Genomic DNA, 17,497 nt, shown 5'->3' on the forward strand with positions numbered 1-17,497 from the left:
TTTTTAAGTCCTCTTGCATGTTTCCACAGCACTGTAACCACAACCTGCCACTGCTGCAGTTTTCCAGTCACAAACATTTGGAAATCTAGATGTTGTTGGAGTTAGTAAATAAGAATCTCCTCTTTCAACACACTTTACCCACAGCTAATGAACCAAGGAACATAATTTTCAGAAATAAGCTCTACTTCTATGTTTTGATCAGCACATACCAGGATGTTCTGCTTTCTCCTGCCTGTATGTATAGGGAGGGTGATTTCTGGGAATTATCTCAAGCATCATGGGAAGAGTTCAAGTAAGCTCCAAGCCCCACTGCAAGGCTGACAGACACCTGGAAGTTCCCACCAGCTGTTGTATGGGTACACTCACTTGAAGGAAGTAACACATGATTATGTCAATACCCTTATTCTGAAAGAATTATTTCCCCTCCCTGGGTGTTTGAAAACACATGCTGACCTGCAATCATCTGTTTGTCCTTTTTCTTGTAGACAAGCCTATGTGGAAAAAAGCTTGAGCTCACTTACTAATTTATGACATAACATGCTGTCCACACTGCAAATCTCATCCCAGGTGAAGAAGCAAGAGCTGCCTGTCTGCAATTCACAGGCAACACCTGCTGCTGAAGAGCTCTACAGTACAACAGGTCAGCTCTGCCAACCTTACTCCTCTAGGCAATAAATTACCATTTTCCTGCATGGGCTGCCAAAAACATGGAAAAAGTGGTTGCCCTGCTATGTTATGTCTCCATATAAGCTGCAGATTTCACTAAAAATGCACAGAGCCATCACATACACAAAATGGACCCAATGCAGCCCCCTGGCTTCTGGCCCTGATACACACTCAGGAGTTAAATAGCTGCAGTTCATAATGTGCACGGTTACTGCTGCTCTTAGCACATTTCTAAAGGACAGTAGTAATTCTTGTGAGGGCCCAGCATTCAGCTTAGCATGTTCCGCACCCTCCCTCCTCCCATCCCTTTCTATAGCATGCCCAGAAGTTTCTCCTTCCTCTCCTCTTTTGACCTAGAAATCCAAGGCTTCCCTTGCTGAGAGGATGTTTAGCTTCACCATAGAGAAAAGTTTAGCTAAAACCATAGTTCCATAGATATTAGTATCAGCTTGGGGCACTGCCAGATCACTTGTAATTAGGCATGTGATCCAGATAAAGTGGGAGCACACAGTTGCAATTCTATTGAACATACCTAGGTGTTTTCCTGGCCTGTGGGACTGCAGGTGATGCCTGATCAGGCATGAAGCCTGCTAGGAAAGTTTCCTCTATCAAAAAGAAAAGAAAAGCACCTTGAGCCTGCAGGACACATTTGTATGTGTTCCACTCTGTGCCACATGGCCACAAAGTTTATAATCTAATTATCCAGTACACAGGATTTACTGCTGTGTGGAATCAATCTAGTACCCAAGTGGAGCTTGGAAACTCCACTTCTAAACCAGCATCCCAAAATGGAAAAATCCCTTTTCCATGCTCAAGACAAGTGAGTTTCAGCCTCTCCCTGCTGGCTCTTAGAGGTCTGTGCATTCTGCTGTGGCGATTACTAAAGGTCACTAAAACACAGCCCTGCTGTTAGTGCACACGTACTTTTGCAATATAAAATTCTACATTCTTACTGGAAAACCTACAGGAAGACAACTTTTTTTTTTTTTTTAATAGCTTGCGAACAGCTATTAAAGAGACCTTCTCTTTGCTCATCAACTATTCCCACCTGATCCTCTCAGCCAAACACAAACTGATGCTCTGAAAATGGTGGTGGTCCCTCTTCACTGGCAGACTGTTCCATACTACTCCCCCAGTGTGCCTCCTGACGTCCTTGGCTCTGCTGTAAAACACTTGGAATGTCTGTCCAGCTTAAATGATCTCCTTTGTTTCAACTTGCATACATGGATGTGCCATTCAGATTCATAGGGTGTTAGAGCTGCTACAAAGCCACATTCCATACTGTAATTTATTTTAACAATGCGACCTGCTCTGGGAGATCTGCTTGAGGATTCCCAGCTTGAGGTCAGGCACGACAGTGAGGAACACAGATAAAAGGAAGTCAGAAAGGCCAGAGAGAGGAAGATAAAGATTATGCCTGTTTACAATACACTTGGCTTTTATTTGCCTTGACATGATTTTACCTTCATAAAAAGAGCATGAATTTCAAGAAAGGGAAGCAGAATCATAACCTAGAAACTCTATGAAAGTTGTTAAGCTCAAGGCAGCAGAAAAATGTTTAGAGTGAAGCTGGACAGGTAGAGTACATAAAACTGAGGGATGGTGGCAAATTAAGGCTGAATACCAGGAAATCCTATTTAACAGTAAGACTTCTCAGCAATTCTGGTAAGTGCAATAAGAGAATAGGACATTAAGAAACTGCCACTTCAGTCTTTGAGAAGCAGACCCTAGCCTGAAGTTTTTTAAAGACATTTGACTCAATTTAATCCCTCACACACTTACAGCGGTGAAAACAAAGTGTGTTCCGCTCAAAAGAAATTCACATGTATTATGACAGACAGAGGTCCCCAAGCCCACATACACAGAGCAATTAAATGGGATGTTTTGCTTACAGTGTAAGCCATACACTCTGCTCTTTGCACATCTTTTTCCAATTCATCCCTCATCCTCATTTTCTCATTCTCTAATGTATTTTACCCTTAGCCTTCTCTGTATTTCCTACCTTCTCCTCTGCCTCCACTTCTTAGCAGAAGTGGAGCACTTCTGCACTCCTTAGCAGAATGCAAGCAGAACAGTGCAAGATCAATTTCAAACCCCTCACAGTCCACACATGCTCCTGGTTTGCCACACTTTTGCCAAAGGTCCATGCAAAAATATGTACAGACTAGAGCTATGCCACCGAAAAGCAATACTGAGGTTTCAAGCAGGTCATGATCACTATTGCCTTCACCACATGGCACATATTCTTGCCTCTCCTTAGAGCTGCACTGAGATGGACAAAGTTATCAACACAGGTGATGGTATGTCTAATTAGGTGAATGGATATTCCTAAAGGGTAAGTCTGGCTTTCAATAGAGCATCACTCTGATTAAGCAGAATTTACTATCTCCAGAGGATGCCTGAGTTAGAGCCTGAGCTGTTCTTAATCTTCCAGAGCAGCCAGAGGGAAGCATTTTCCCATACATAGCCTAGAGGAATATTGCAATTAACTCTAGAGATAAGCAAGAAAAGGTCCATAAATGCCCTAAGGTCCTCTTCCTGCCACATCCCTGCCATGTCCTCACAGTGTTGTACATTTCCAGACTAACATCACATGTTGTCCCTGCAACCTGCTTCCCATGTTAACAGGTCAGCTGGGGAAGTCTCAGCTTCAGTTACAGACTTCAAAAGCCAAGTCCTCCCAAACCAAAGGTGATGACTTGAAGATTATTATTATCTTCCCAACTTCCAGCTTATAGGAAGCTGTAAGGAAATACAAGACACAGCACGCTATTTGACATCGTTTTAATTTTTAGTATCAACACTCTCAAGGCAGCAGACAAATCTGACAGGCAAAAGGTGGAATGAAGTTTCTGACAAATTGGGAACCTAAGAACCTCCCCTAGAGGACTTCACGTTTAAAAGCAAGAGTTCCAGAACTACTGCAAATAAACTCTGGGAACTTGGTGATAATTTCCCAGGGTTTTCCCAGTATGTGCAGGGGTATGTGGCCCAGTGACAGACCTCTTGTCTTGCATGTTCAGTCCCCAGCATCTCCAGGTGGTCTTTGCTCTGAAACTCTGCTCACACGTACTGTAATGGCCATAGGAGAGAGTGGAAAGTGTTTGACATTTAAAAATTGGCTACTTGTGTTTAACACCTAGTCTTCACAAACTAAGACACCCAAAAAGGGGAGGAAAAATGACACACAGACCCTTCTCAAGAGAGCATTCATATACACATACCTGCCATCAGCTATAGGTAGAAGACATAGTGTATTATTACTGTCATTATATTTGTAACTGGCATCACTGTCATCCCTTGTGAGGTCTAAAAGCTGAATATTCCTAAGGACAGGTAATTTTTTTGAGTAGTTTTTCTTAATTCAGAGAATCTAAGTTCATTGCTTTTCATTCAAGACTTTGCCTGAAACTAACTATTGATAATTTTACAGTTTCATTTTTGTTAGGACTTAGTAATTACAAAGGCATACTGGGATATTGCAGACAACAGATTTGGAAGACAGACAAATCTGAAGGCAAAGCACTTCTCTGCCTCAAAGCAAAATGAGATCAGCTGCAGACAAATAATGGGTTGAGATGCTGAATCAATTAACAAGAACAAATGATGTTTTTGAAGTCAGGGAACCACATCAGATAATAAAAAGGGAGCATTTTACTACAGAAGTCTTTACTGGTCTTTTATAATCCCCTTTCTCCTTGTCTACAACCTAAGCAAAATAGCTGGCACTCCGAACTTCTGCCCAGAGCTGGCTCCACTCAAATTCTCAAATGTGGATAACCAGGAACCACTGGACTGTTTGCTCCCTGAGAAACATCTGCTTTCTGGAGTGAAGGAATGTGACTAATATAGTTGTCCCCTACAGGCAAACATGCCCTCTTTACACAAGGGCTGAGCAGTTATTGTTTCAGAAGGGATTACCTAGCAAGATCCAATAATCATGGCTGCAGTTTCTGCTTGTGAGCAAACCTGGGGTTCAGTCTGCATGTGTAGTAATCATAGGGTGTGTTTGCACACATGTAGACCATGCAAAACCTGTTCCTTAGATAGGACACTGCAGGCCAGAACTGACTTGCGAATTCAGGTAACTCTAAGCAAAACTGTAGTATGTCTTCTGAAGCTAGTTCTCCTCACTGTAACAAGCTGTTTTCAGCTGCAGTTAGCAGTTCTGGGTGACATTTTCCAGGGCATGCACTTCCTCACACCAAATTTTTTGAAAGCTGCTGCCAAAAGGTGCACGCTTTCTCAAGGATGAAGATAGGGAACTGTAATGTTGAATTTTAACATCAAAATTTTCTGGTGATCCTTCCTTACAACTCACTCACATTGGAACTGCAGCTTGGAAACAAGCACAGCCTCAATCAGCACGTGCTAGAGCTTAATAGCTTGCTGAAACCTCTCTGCTAGTGCTGACTAACCCACTATGTGTACCACCCCCATGCAGCAACTTAGTAAATTCCTTTTTAGTGCTCCAAAACTGAGGACAGATGTAGCTTCAACAGCAAGAAGCAAATGCTTGTGCTGAGCAAGGTGCTGGCCTTGTCTGCTCTGAATGCTCACCTACTTCTCTACATTACCATACAGATAGTATGTGAAAGGCAAATGTCAGACTCGCTGCAGAAGTGTCAAAAGCACCACCCTGAGGCACACGAAGGGAATTACTGGAGGACAGCCTGCAAACAGGGATTGAGAATGGCCAGACTAGGCCATAGAACTGGGTAAGAACCAGAACCAGTGGGACTGAAACTAAAGGGAAGGCAGGGAAAGAAATTATTGGCAAGTTTAGGTAGGTCCAGAAGCCAAGAAAGGGAAAACCATTCAAAGGTGGGGAACAAGGCAGGGTATGGGAGAGCTCTCTGCCTGGAAACCAGTGGGAACAGGAAAATTATCACTCTAAGAGGAATTGCCTGAATGTTCAGCTACTACTTTTTGAGCATCTGCAGATGCACAAGAGTCCCACACACGCTAGCTTGGAAAGATTTCTGCAGCTGTGTGCATCAAGGGCAACATATGTACCCAACACACTCTTGTGTTCCACTCCCAAGTAATAAGGAATAGAATAACCCCTTCTGTCTTCACTTAATTTCTTCTTTCTCTAGAATCCTAATGCTAAAATAACAGGCTGAGGAGAAGGAGAATGGGTCACGGGATTTTCACTTGCTGAAAAATAGAAAGAGATCAATGAGTCCTGGAAGTCAACAACCACCTTTTTTTCTGTAGATCCCACGTACAGTGATGAGCTAACAGCCTGATCTTGCCAGTAGACTGAGTTGGGAGTCCATCTGAATACTACCCTCCCTACAACTAGTTGGTAAAAGTTTGCAGCAGCTCTTTAAACTGCTTTGGGGGCCATGCTGTGGAAGATTCAGCTTGTTTATAGCATGGGCCACTCCAATTGGATGTGCAATCCATTTTGTTAGCCTCTGATCCAAATTTTCTGTGCTGTCAAAAGAAGGTATAATCAAGGAACCTGCTACGAGATCTTCTGTTTGAGTCTTTAGGCTTAGAATATCTATTTACATTGATGGGACAGTTTTGCTTCATTTCAGGATGATTAGGCTCATTGGGGGGGGGAACACACCACCTTAAAAGCAAAGGTATTCCTAAGTCTTGATCATCATGAAAGTCCAGCAGCATTTTTTTAGATAAATGTGGGATGATGTTTCATGGCTCTGAATTGAAGACTTTGACTGGAAAGATTGACATATATCTTGCCTTTGTAAGCTGAAATAATAGCCACTAAAAAGTCACGTTCATTGATAGATAATAGACTGAAGAAGAAAATAGTGGTTCAAACAATGGTTTTGTCAAGTGTTGAAAGACCTGAAGTCCTACAGTGATGAAATCTTCCTGACTAGACAATAAAGGTTTGGTCTGAGAAACTGGATTCATATTGTACTAGTAAGTGGCAGGTAGATACTGGTGTCGAATGTACCTCTCACCTACTGTAAAACAGGTTCTAATAATGACAAACACTCCAGAGTAACTCAAAGTGAAGACTCTCTAAGACACTTTCTTTTCCGCTTTGAAAAATATTTCCATTTAACAGCATAAGTTCTCGCACAGAAAAGCTTTGCAGTAGCATTCTCTAGGTAATCTGTAAAGCAATCTGTCGCCATAGATGTTGTTCAGATATGCTCCACACTATGAGCTGAGAATATCCATCTTGATGGAACAGTAATTCTAAATTCTGAAACACACCATCATTTGGGGTAGCAGTACTGACTTCTGGTGATTGTGTGCACAGAGAGTATAAAAACCAGAGTGACCAGGGTTAAGCTGAAAAATACCATTATCTAAGCACTGTCTTGTCTACTCTTTCCCTGAACTCCATGACTTCTGAGAGATGGTGTGTATCAGATAAGGAAACCTCTGAAGTATTTGCTATCAATATTGAGCTGTTCTGTTCCTGAGAACAAATGAAGACAATTTGCATTGTCTTTGGTCACAAGGAGGTCCACCTCAGGGATAAATACCTATGGAACATTTGGGGTACTATAGGTAGCTTTAGGATGCACTTTGAAAACCATCTGAAATTAATCTCAGGCTGTACTATTGCTGAAATTAGTAGAATCAACCTTTTCAACAGGGGGATGGGTCTTAGATAACCTTAAGATTATGATCAAAATATACCCGCAGAGATCATTTGTAGGAAACACAGGCTGGCTCTGTTGCTCAGATGGTCTGCTAATTGCTTGCCCTCCCTGCAGAGATGCATAGCCAGTGAATTTACTTGATTTACGATGTTCTGTTCTCAATACACGTTAGCTTCCCAACATAAATGGTTTCATTCCCCTTGCTTGCTTAAGGCTGTTAGATAGTCCAGGCTCCGACACAGAATGTTTCTTTTCCAAATCCAATGAAAGATTCACACAACAGCCATAACAGCTTTCGGTCCCCAAACACCTATGTGAAGTCTGAAATTTGTTTTTGGTCATACTCCATGTATCAGAAAATGATGTGACTGGGGGATCAGTAGGCTCTAGTGCTTTTTGTAGGTAAAGATTTTTCTGGTCTTTCCACTACAGAAAGGGTAAGAAAGAATTCCAGATCCTTACCAGCAGAGTGTTACTGTTAATATTCTGACTTCACTGACATCTAAAACCATCTGAAGTATGACCAAGCAAACTGTCACAAATATGCAAGCTGCTAGATATCCCAAAGGACTGTTGTTTTCATTTCTGACAAATCTGGATCAGTTTGCAAGTCCTATTATCTGAAATCTTCTGGATGGCTGAGAGAGAAGGAAGAGTCCTTATGATTCTGAAATCCAAGACCCCAATGTCTTAAAGGGACTGCCTCTACAGTCTCTTCTCCCTAGAGTGCAAGTGACAAGAAAAGTCGTATAGAGATTGCTCATTCAAGGACCTGGTTCATCTGAGGAGTAGGTACTCTTTCTGATACCACTTCCTTGTTCTTAATTCAGAACACCTATGGCTGTTTTTGCTGTTATCTCAACTAGCAATAGATGGCTTGGAGAACACCCTCTGATGGAAAAGGCAAAAGGAATCTCCCATGAGCAGTCAACCCAAAGAGCGGATCTCCATGGAGATAATTAGCAAGCATGCAGCAACAAATGGAAGATTTGTTACACCAAAGAGAGCTTAACTCTCTAACCTATTAAGGAGGACATTCTAAGAGGACTTCAGAAAAATTCAGGCCTTCACCACTCACACCAAGAAAGTATCCTCATCCTAGCATATGGAGTCAGAACTCCTCTTATTTCCTCCTTCTTTGGCTCCAAGTCTTACATTTCTTCTCTCTATGCAGTTGTAGATTCAGTAGAAAGACTTTCACAAGTTTTCCCCACCCCACTTGCCTATACCTTCATGGTGTAGACACTGTAAGAGTAAGAAATAGAGATAAAGGTTCGCAGCACCTTGAAAGGGAGTAACACCATTTCTTCTTCCTCCACCATCAGGCAATTTTGGAATGAGAGGCCATGGCTACCACACTTGGTGCTGAGTTTAGTGTTGCTGGGCCACACAAGGAACTGTCTGCAGATCTTATGCTCTAGTCCCATTGAGACAGATACCAAAGTGCTCAACACAGTGTGTTCTGTTCATAACAGAAGTTCAGGTGACAAGCATCGGCTTTCATCCCTTTCACTTCACCCCCCTGAACATCTCAGACATTAGGTATGACTCTTGCAGAGCCTACACTAAATCTAGACTCTACAATTTCATCTAAGTCATACACACACATTGAATACATCTAGCATGAAAGCTGTAAAGGCTTAAACCTGAACTGTACTTAAAACTGCTATGGTATTCCAAAAAGCTTTGAAAGAGCTTTGTACAGATTTTTGCAGTTACAAATTTCCTCTTCATGTGGAAATTACAAATTTCCTCCTCCTCAGTACAATCATGTGAAGAAAAGCAACAGGTTTTAAATTTGCATATGCAAAGCTGCTCTAAGAAATATTGCTACTATAGGCATGAAAATCTAAATAATAAGAACAAGGTATGGAAAAATATATTTTAAAACTCCTTATGAGCAACTTGAAAAAAGATTTTATGTGGCCTATCCAGACTATATAATCTAACAATTTTATATGGGGACATCATGGTTATTAACTATTGCTACTTGTAAGGAAGATCTGAAGTACGGTTTTAGCTTATACTCATGTAAACATATACACATGTGCACAAACTGCATTTGAGTTCCAGGAAATCAGTACTATTACTCACTTGCAAATCTATACCCCTCAGTTTCTAAATGACCCAAGGCCCTAATTTCAATCTTTTTTTTTTTTTAAATCTATAGCAGTTTTACAAATGGAAACTAGTAAAATGGTTAAAACAGTGCTACTTGCAATTTCATAGGTTTTTTTAATCTTAACATGCAATGCAACAAATGTTCAAATGAATTTCATACATTTCCATGTAACACAGATTAGCTAATCATATCAGACAGCAGTATGAATTTTCAAAAATATTATTAGTTTGAGGGTTACCAAAGTATTAATAATTACCCTAGATGAATAAAAATAGGAGACTTTGAAAATTGTCGTTTCACCTCTTCAGTCTAACTCCTCCCTTCCCTCCCTGTCCCCCTTCCAAAAACAACAAAAAAAAAGGTAGCATGCATGTCACACTCAGAAAACTTGGCAAGTCATTCTAGTCAAATGTCCTGCTCAAAGTAGAGCCAACTTTACACCCAGACTGGGTCACTCTGGGCCCTGTTCAGCCAAATTCGGACAGTGTCCAGGAAAGCAGATTCCACAGTCTCTTCAGACACCTGTTGCAGTGTGGTACCATTCTCATGGTGAACAATTTCTTCCCATGTCCAGTTCAAATTTTCCTAGTTGTAGCTTTAGGCTATAACCGCTTGTACCCTAAAACACTGTCTTTACATAATCTAGAAGAAAAACTCCAGATACTACTTCCTGACACTTGAAGAACACAATTAACTCTACTTCTGTTGACAGTTCCATTCTAATGGCTTTTTTAATATTTCAAGCAAATATTTTTATTCTACACTTAAAGTATTTCCAGTGCCTCTGTGTGTTTTCCCTTAGTGCTTCAAGTTTGTATTTATGTACTGTATTTAAAGATATTGCTTACAATAGACGTTTATTTCACTCAGTAGCACTGTTGCTGTTTCTTTCTTAATTTTATTTTGATTAATATGCTCTATTTGGTCACTGAAGACAAATGTTTCTTGGGATTACAAGGAAGCAGTAACTTCAGAAGCTTGGTTTTGAGAAAAAAAGTCGGCAGTATTAACTACATGCCAGCAGAGGGAAACACAGCCTCAAGAAAACTAACCCTCTTGGAGATTTTGTTGTTGTTGTTGGGGAGGGGAGGGTTAGGGGGGGTTTGGGGAGGTGGGTTGGTGTAGGTTTTTTGTTTGGTTTTTTGGTGGTTTTTTATTTTTTCACATCACATTCATTGAAACTGACTGATCTACCCAGGGATAAATTAGACCCACTGAGATGTGGTAGGATATGTTGTCTTGTTACTACATATGCTGACAGAAAAAAATAAAAAGTGATCTCTGCTTTGAGTTGCATCTGTTAATATATGACTCAGACATCTTGGGCTTGATTTTTTCCAAGGTTATAAGTGTTTCCTACTCTCGATGAAGTTAATGGGTCCAAAGTGCACTTGACAAAATATAATCCAAATCCAGCACAGTTAGAAGCGACTTCTGGATGTTGGAATTCACATCTTTCAGTTTGGAAGATGTCAGTCAAACACTAGCCACTGTGGCAGTAGGTGCTTGTGACAAAAACACTTCTGGAAAAAAGAAACAGAATGATCAGGCACTATCGGCAAGTTCTAAGAGCACCTCTCACACATCAGTTCAATGCGCCTCTGTCCTGAACACTGATGACCCACACTCTTTCTATGCAAAAGAGAAGTGCAGTATTAGGCCAGGTTTTATCAGAAGTTCAATGACGGGAGCATTGCTGCCTTAAGGAGGTGTGTTCAGACAGCATGTACCCAAAACACTGGGAGGGCTTCCAAAACTCATGGGGAAGGTAGGAACTGTAGAAAAAGCTTCCAAGAGTGGGACTGCCTAGGAGCATGAATTTCACCTCTCTGAAAGCCCTTCACCACTCTGGGCTCACAACATCTGCTTCCAAATCCCTCCAAACCAGCCTGCTTCTCATACTCACTATTCTAGGTCCTAAGGGTTACATTTGTTAAAGGACACTTATGAAAACATGTAATTAAAAGATGCTGAACTCCTCCAGGCAACCAAAGCAAACACACACACTATGACCTGCTTGCCAACTCTATACAAACACAACAATACACCACAGTGTGCTCTGCTCCAAGGGACACTGAATGCAGTGATACTAAACACCAGACATTTGGGCTAAGGGAAAGAGATGGAATTTAATTAAAAGTTGATGGCTATGACGAGTAATTTTGCAAGATTTGGCTGCCTTAAGAACGCATTCTTTTCTTTCCCTCCCCCATGTTCAAAGTTAGCTATAGCCTCATCCTAAAAGTTTTGAGCACCTTCTTTTTCCTCCAATGTCAGGAGGCACTGACAAAATTAAGCACTTTGAATCATCTCCCACAGAGCATCACAAATGCATTCCCCTGACTCTTACTGTACTCCTGCCCCCACCATGCAGAAAAGCTTGGTGCCACTGCACGCAGCGAGGTGACTGATGTGACCTTGTGAGTTTTGGTCATCAAAAGTGGGTCTGCACAGTGTCCTTAATGTTAAATTCCTGTGACTGCATCCTCACTTTTGTCACCGGCACCTTCAGCTGCATAGAGGTCACTGGGAGCTCCCTATGTGACAAAGAACACTGTGGCAACTCAGCCTGGGAAGGTGGGTCATCACTACCCTTCCTGTCAGTATGCAGGCTAGGAAATACATCAGCTGCTCAAGACCAGACATCCATAGTTTCTACCTGCAAAAGCGGTATGGCTCTGGCAGTAACGCCGTATATGAGAGTGAAAAACAGGATGCATGTGAAGTAGAGAAGTCAGCCAACATACAGAATCTGGTAGTTTTTAATCTCTCAATCCAATGGATCCTAAAGCAGAATGGGTAGCTGTCACTGCATTGCAGATGTGTGTCCTGGTTTCAGCTGAGATAGAGTTAATTTTCTTTATAGTGGCTGGTATGGGGCTATGTTTTGGATTTGTGCTGAAAACAGTGTTGATAATACAGAGATGTTTTAGTTGTTGCTGCACTAGTCAAGGACTTTTCAGCTTCCCATGCTCTGCCAGGTGCAGAAGCAGCTGGGAGGGGACACAGCCAGGATAGTTGATCCAAACTGACCAAAGGGCTATTCCATACCACATGACGTCATGCTCAGTATATAAAGCTGGGGAAGAAGGAAGGGGGGGACATTTGGAGTGATGGCGTTTGTCTTCCCAAGTAACCGTTACGCATGATGGAGCCCTGCTTTCCTGGACATGGCTGAACACCTGCCTGCCCATGGGAAGTAGTGAATGAATTCCTTGCTTTGCTTGCGTGCGCGGCTTTTGCTTTACCTATTAAACTGTCTTTATCTCAACCCACGAGTTTTCTTACTTTTGCTCTTCCGATTCTCTCCCCCATCCCACCAGGGGGGAGTGAGCAAGCGGCTGCGTGGTGCTTAGTTCCTGGCTGGGGCTAAACCATGACAATGTGTTACAACTACTAATTATTGACATGCTGTTTCCCTGTGTCCTTCCACCTTGTCATACACTTTGACTGTATGCCTTCCAGAGTAGGCTCATCTTTTTGTACAGTCTAGAATAACACACATTCAATGCCACTTTCATCTCCGTAAGTAACTAAACTTCCAAGGAAACACAGCTAACTCAGCTGGTGTAAAAACCAGCAGGAGCTCCGTACCAGTGATGACGCAAAACAGTCTTGCACAAAGGGACATTAACCATAACCCATTAAAACTGAGAATAATATAATTCAGTGTTCCCCCTACAACCTTTTAGGCAAGCTGACAATACACAAATTTTTTAAATTAATGGCCAGTCTTCTAAGAAGTGCCACAAGACCTCAGCTAAGTTGCAAAAAAAGGAACCTGCAACAGTTAAGAACTGTTGACCTTTGAAATTAAAGCAAAAAAGACACCTACCAAATCACTCTGCAAAACAGTATCTCAGTAGAGCAATTTGAGGAAGACAGTTTAGAGAAGAAAGCATCCTCTTTCCTCTTCTAAGACCCCTCTTATTCTTCTGCTACTCTGTCATCACTATGCCAAGCAGAGTCAGCTGCATCTAACCAAACACATACTCCTTTAACATCTCCCACTCCAAGCAACCCGACTTAATGTGACAGCTGATGAAATCAGAACCAGGGGTGTTGTAACAGAAAGTTACACACACCCACCTAACAAAATCTGGAAACTTACATACTGAAAATACTTTTTCTTTCCTTCCCTCTACTGGGCCTCTTCTCCCATTGCAGGGTTTGCTTGTTCCAGATTGAAGTCTCATAACTGGGCTGCAATTTTTCATTTCCATTCCCTGTTCACAAATTCAGCTGTTTTCAAAATATGTGAGCTATTACTAAGATTGGGCTAAGATGAAAGATCACCAATCCAAGCCATGAAAGGATTCAGGCTGCAGAGAACACTTCGAACGATTTTGTGGAGGAGTTCCTCCCTCTGAGTCTTACCTTGCACATAGGACAACAGAAAGCTGTGTGGTGTGATGTTATGGGGAAGACTAAGGAGATATTCTTCCCCATAACACAGCACTGGCCACAAGGCTGGAAAGAAGGGACTAAACTGTGGAGGTTGCTCCTTTATTTCTCCAAAAGCCCAAGCTCTACACCCTGCCTCTCGCCCACCACAGATGTGACCCCTGGTCCATTAGTGACCTATCACAGCTGGAAGCAATTCTGCCCTTCCTTCCCTGCATCCTCCTCTCTCAATTTCATATTCTTACAAACAAAAGCACTGTCACCACCAAGCAGCTGAACATGGATGGGTATCAGGCATGCTAGAAAGCAACATCCCATTTTTTTCTCTTGGTAGCTCACCACTATATTCTTCTGTATCTCTTCATCCTGGATCTTAAGGGCTGTAGGGAAGCAGCAGTAACACTACAGACAGCTCTGACACCTGCTGTATGCTCTCTCTAGGAAGGAAAAGATAGGCGGAACTAGAAGGAGGACTTTTTCCTTCATTAGAAATATTCAGAAGCACTGTCACAAAAAATATAAACAAATTTTAATTAAAAAGCTGAAGAAAAATATGGAGCAGTTGTAACTCCATCTCTGACATAAACTCTTCCTAGTGTGTTTCACATGATTTTGGAGCCTAGTATTATACATCTTCCTTCCATAAACTGGGATAGTAGATCCACAGCAGATCAGGGCAAACATGCAGGAGACCAAGGGACTTGCCTGAATCTCAGAACCAGGCATTTGCAAAGCAAGAAAGAGCACAGCAGTACTGACATGGTAATCACTGATCTCACCAACTGGCAGGGAGAAGTGCTGTTTATCCCAACCACTGAAGCATGCCAATGTCAAAGATAAAGTGCATAAGCCAATAAGCAGTGTAGGGCTTAGCTTATTAGCTTGTGTTTTGCTTACTAGCCTGTGCACCAACAGCTAAATTGGGGGGGGGGGAGGAATACAGAGCTACAGCCTCTCTCCCGTGGATTCCACCCTGGGGCTTTTGAGGCAACTTCGTCACTGCATTGCATGCTCTCCCTTCTTAACAATGTTACCAACTCAGCAGAGGAAGCCCTCCAAAGTAGCACCTCTCCAAAATTGTTGAAGTGATGACAGCATGGGATGAGAGAGTCACAGAGAAGATGCTGCGATGTCTAGTTCCAACATGACACCTAGATTTTGCAGACCACCTACAGGTAAACGTACAGTGATAAACCAAGTTGTTCAGACAGGGAAAGAGCAGGCTGGAGAAGCAACGAAGGTGATAAGGCAAAAAATAAGGAAAGTGATCCAGAAAAACAAAAAAGACAGTGGTCAAAACACAGCTGTCTGCTTCTATCATGCACAACTGGGAATGCAAGCCAGCCAAGTTACAGAGGTTTTCCAGATCTTACACTAAACAAAATTACAAGCTCTCTCCCAGTTTGGCCTAAATACAAATATACTCCACCCCAAGATCTCATTAGACTAAGCAAACCAGAGTTTTACAAGTACTTCATTTCTCTAGCTAGCACAAAACCACAATTCCAATTAAGAGGAAATGAAGAAGTGCAAAAGGAACTGTTCATACCAGGCTTCCCTAACCATCACAGCACAGGTCAGTATTATCACTACAGACCTATTATTACTCTGTTTTCACTGTACTGTACAAACAATAATATCAAAATATTGTATTATGAATATCCAATTACTATCTAATTATTGATACCCAGTATTCATATTTAAAGGATAAATTCAAAGGAACAAAAGAAAGATAACGAAAAGTAAAACTTAACATGTTACTAACACGTTCTTGACCACAGCTCTTGAATTGGAGCTTTTAAGTGAGGTACATGGAGATGGATTGCAAGGAGACCAATCCCTCTCATCAAAGATAGCTAAATGAGTGCAAGAGCCATGGACCTATCAATCTTTTCAGTATTGCAATTTGCTGATTCTCACTCACTTGAGACATTACAGTGAAACTAGACATTTCTATTTTCATTAACTTCTCTTAATTTCTATTTAACTTCTGATGCATTTTGGGCTGTGAAATACCAAAAGAAAACGCGTAGTTTTCTAGAAATACAGTCTAAAACCTGTATTTCTTCCCCCAGAAAAGGAAAACGCACTTTTAGGGTAATTCACACAAACATCAAGGAACGGTTATCTATAACAGACACCATGTAAGAAATACTCTTAAGCTACTCCGTGTGTGCCTGTGACAAGAAGAACAAGTAGGGCCCAGTGGTTAAGAGCAGAAACAACAGCAGGTCTTTTCCTATGACAAGCAAGCAGGAGCATTTGTTGGGGGGGGGGGGGGGGGGGCACCAAACACAAAAAAAGAAAGTCATTCTGGACTATGAACGCAGGAGGAGCAAATCTGTGAACTTTAAGCAGTAGAACAAGGAGAACATTGCTGAACATCCACAAAGAAAATTAAAGAGAACTGAAATACAGATAGGGGCTTGGAACTAACTTAGCAAGATGGGCTATATGAAACTAAGAAGGAATTTAGAAGGTTCTCAGCTGCTCTACTTTTATAACATTAAATATTAAGGACAATTACAGAAAAGCACTTATAGAAGCATTAGCATATGCATCAGCATACTCCTAAGTACTGAACCACAAGAGATAAAATGGCTACAAGTCTGCAGAGGCAACCATTTTACCTGCTTACAGAAGTATCAAGAGTGCTACCAGAGGTATGGTTTGACATACAGATTTGCAAAATGACTAACCACAAACTGCAGCTATTTGAGGAAAGGCATAGCTGCAGACAGAGTACCAGTCACACTCCTATTTTCCACTGACACGTAAATAACTGTAACAAGCATACAGAAAACAGGAATGAAAATATCCATACCACCACATGGAAACTTCTTCAGTAGCAGCCCTCACTTTGACAGATTTCAGAAAACAAGTTCCTGTACCATGTTATAATATTAGCGAATGGAGAACCTATTATCCTAGAAGATACGCCTCACTGCGAGGAATTCCATATTAAGTCTGAGCCATTAGAATTGTTTACAGCATTAGAGGTGATGTCTCAGCTCAACCTTGCACAATAGCATTGAATATCTCTCTCCCTCTTTGACCGGACTACCTCCTTAGAAACATCCGAACATTAAATAGTTTGCCTTTCTCAGTGCTACAATATATTGGTGGTTCAGTCGTCATGTAGATGACAGTCATGTAAGTGCTTATAAAAATAGAACAATTGCTAAACTCTTGGCCTAAAGAGCACCTTGAAACCAACTCCTTCATTCACCTAAGGGTACTTTCTGCACAAAGTGTATTATACTGTTTTTACCCAACCTGTGTTTGCATCACACTAGGCTGAAAGCTATCTAACTTACAAATACGTTCAAGATTTAAAGTCCAAGGGGATACTACCCTTTTATTTCCTTATACTCCCTCTTGTAATTACCAATTAGCTAAAGGTTTTACATTTGGCTCCATTTTCCACTTCAATTTCACCAATTCTTTGTTTTAAAATTTAATTTGGTCAAGCTTTATAATGCATTATCATCTCTGAAAGATTTAGCCAGGATTTCAAGGACAGAAGGAAACGATTACAAGGAAACGGAACATTCTACTCTGTCAAGAATAAGAGGTGTTTACTGATAATCTACCAACTCAGTTTCTTGCTTCACTTTTATAATACAAATCTCAAGTAGGCACATTATAGAAATAGCATCAGTATATGTCTAACTCTTTACAGTGTTTCACTAACAACAAACCAAACGAG

Source organism: Ciconia boyciana, chromosome 1 (assembly GCF_034638445.1).
Source record: "Ciconia boyciana chromosome 1, ASM3463844v1, whole genome shotgun sequence".
Taxonomy (NCBI): Eukaryota; Metazoa; Chordata; class Aves; order Ciconiiformes; family Ciconiidae; genus Ciconia; species Ciconia boyciana.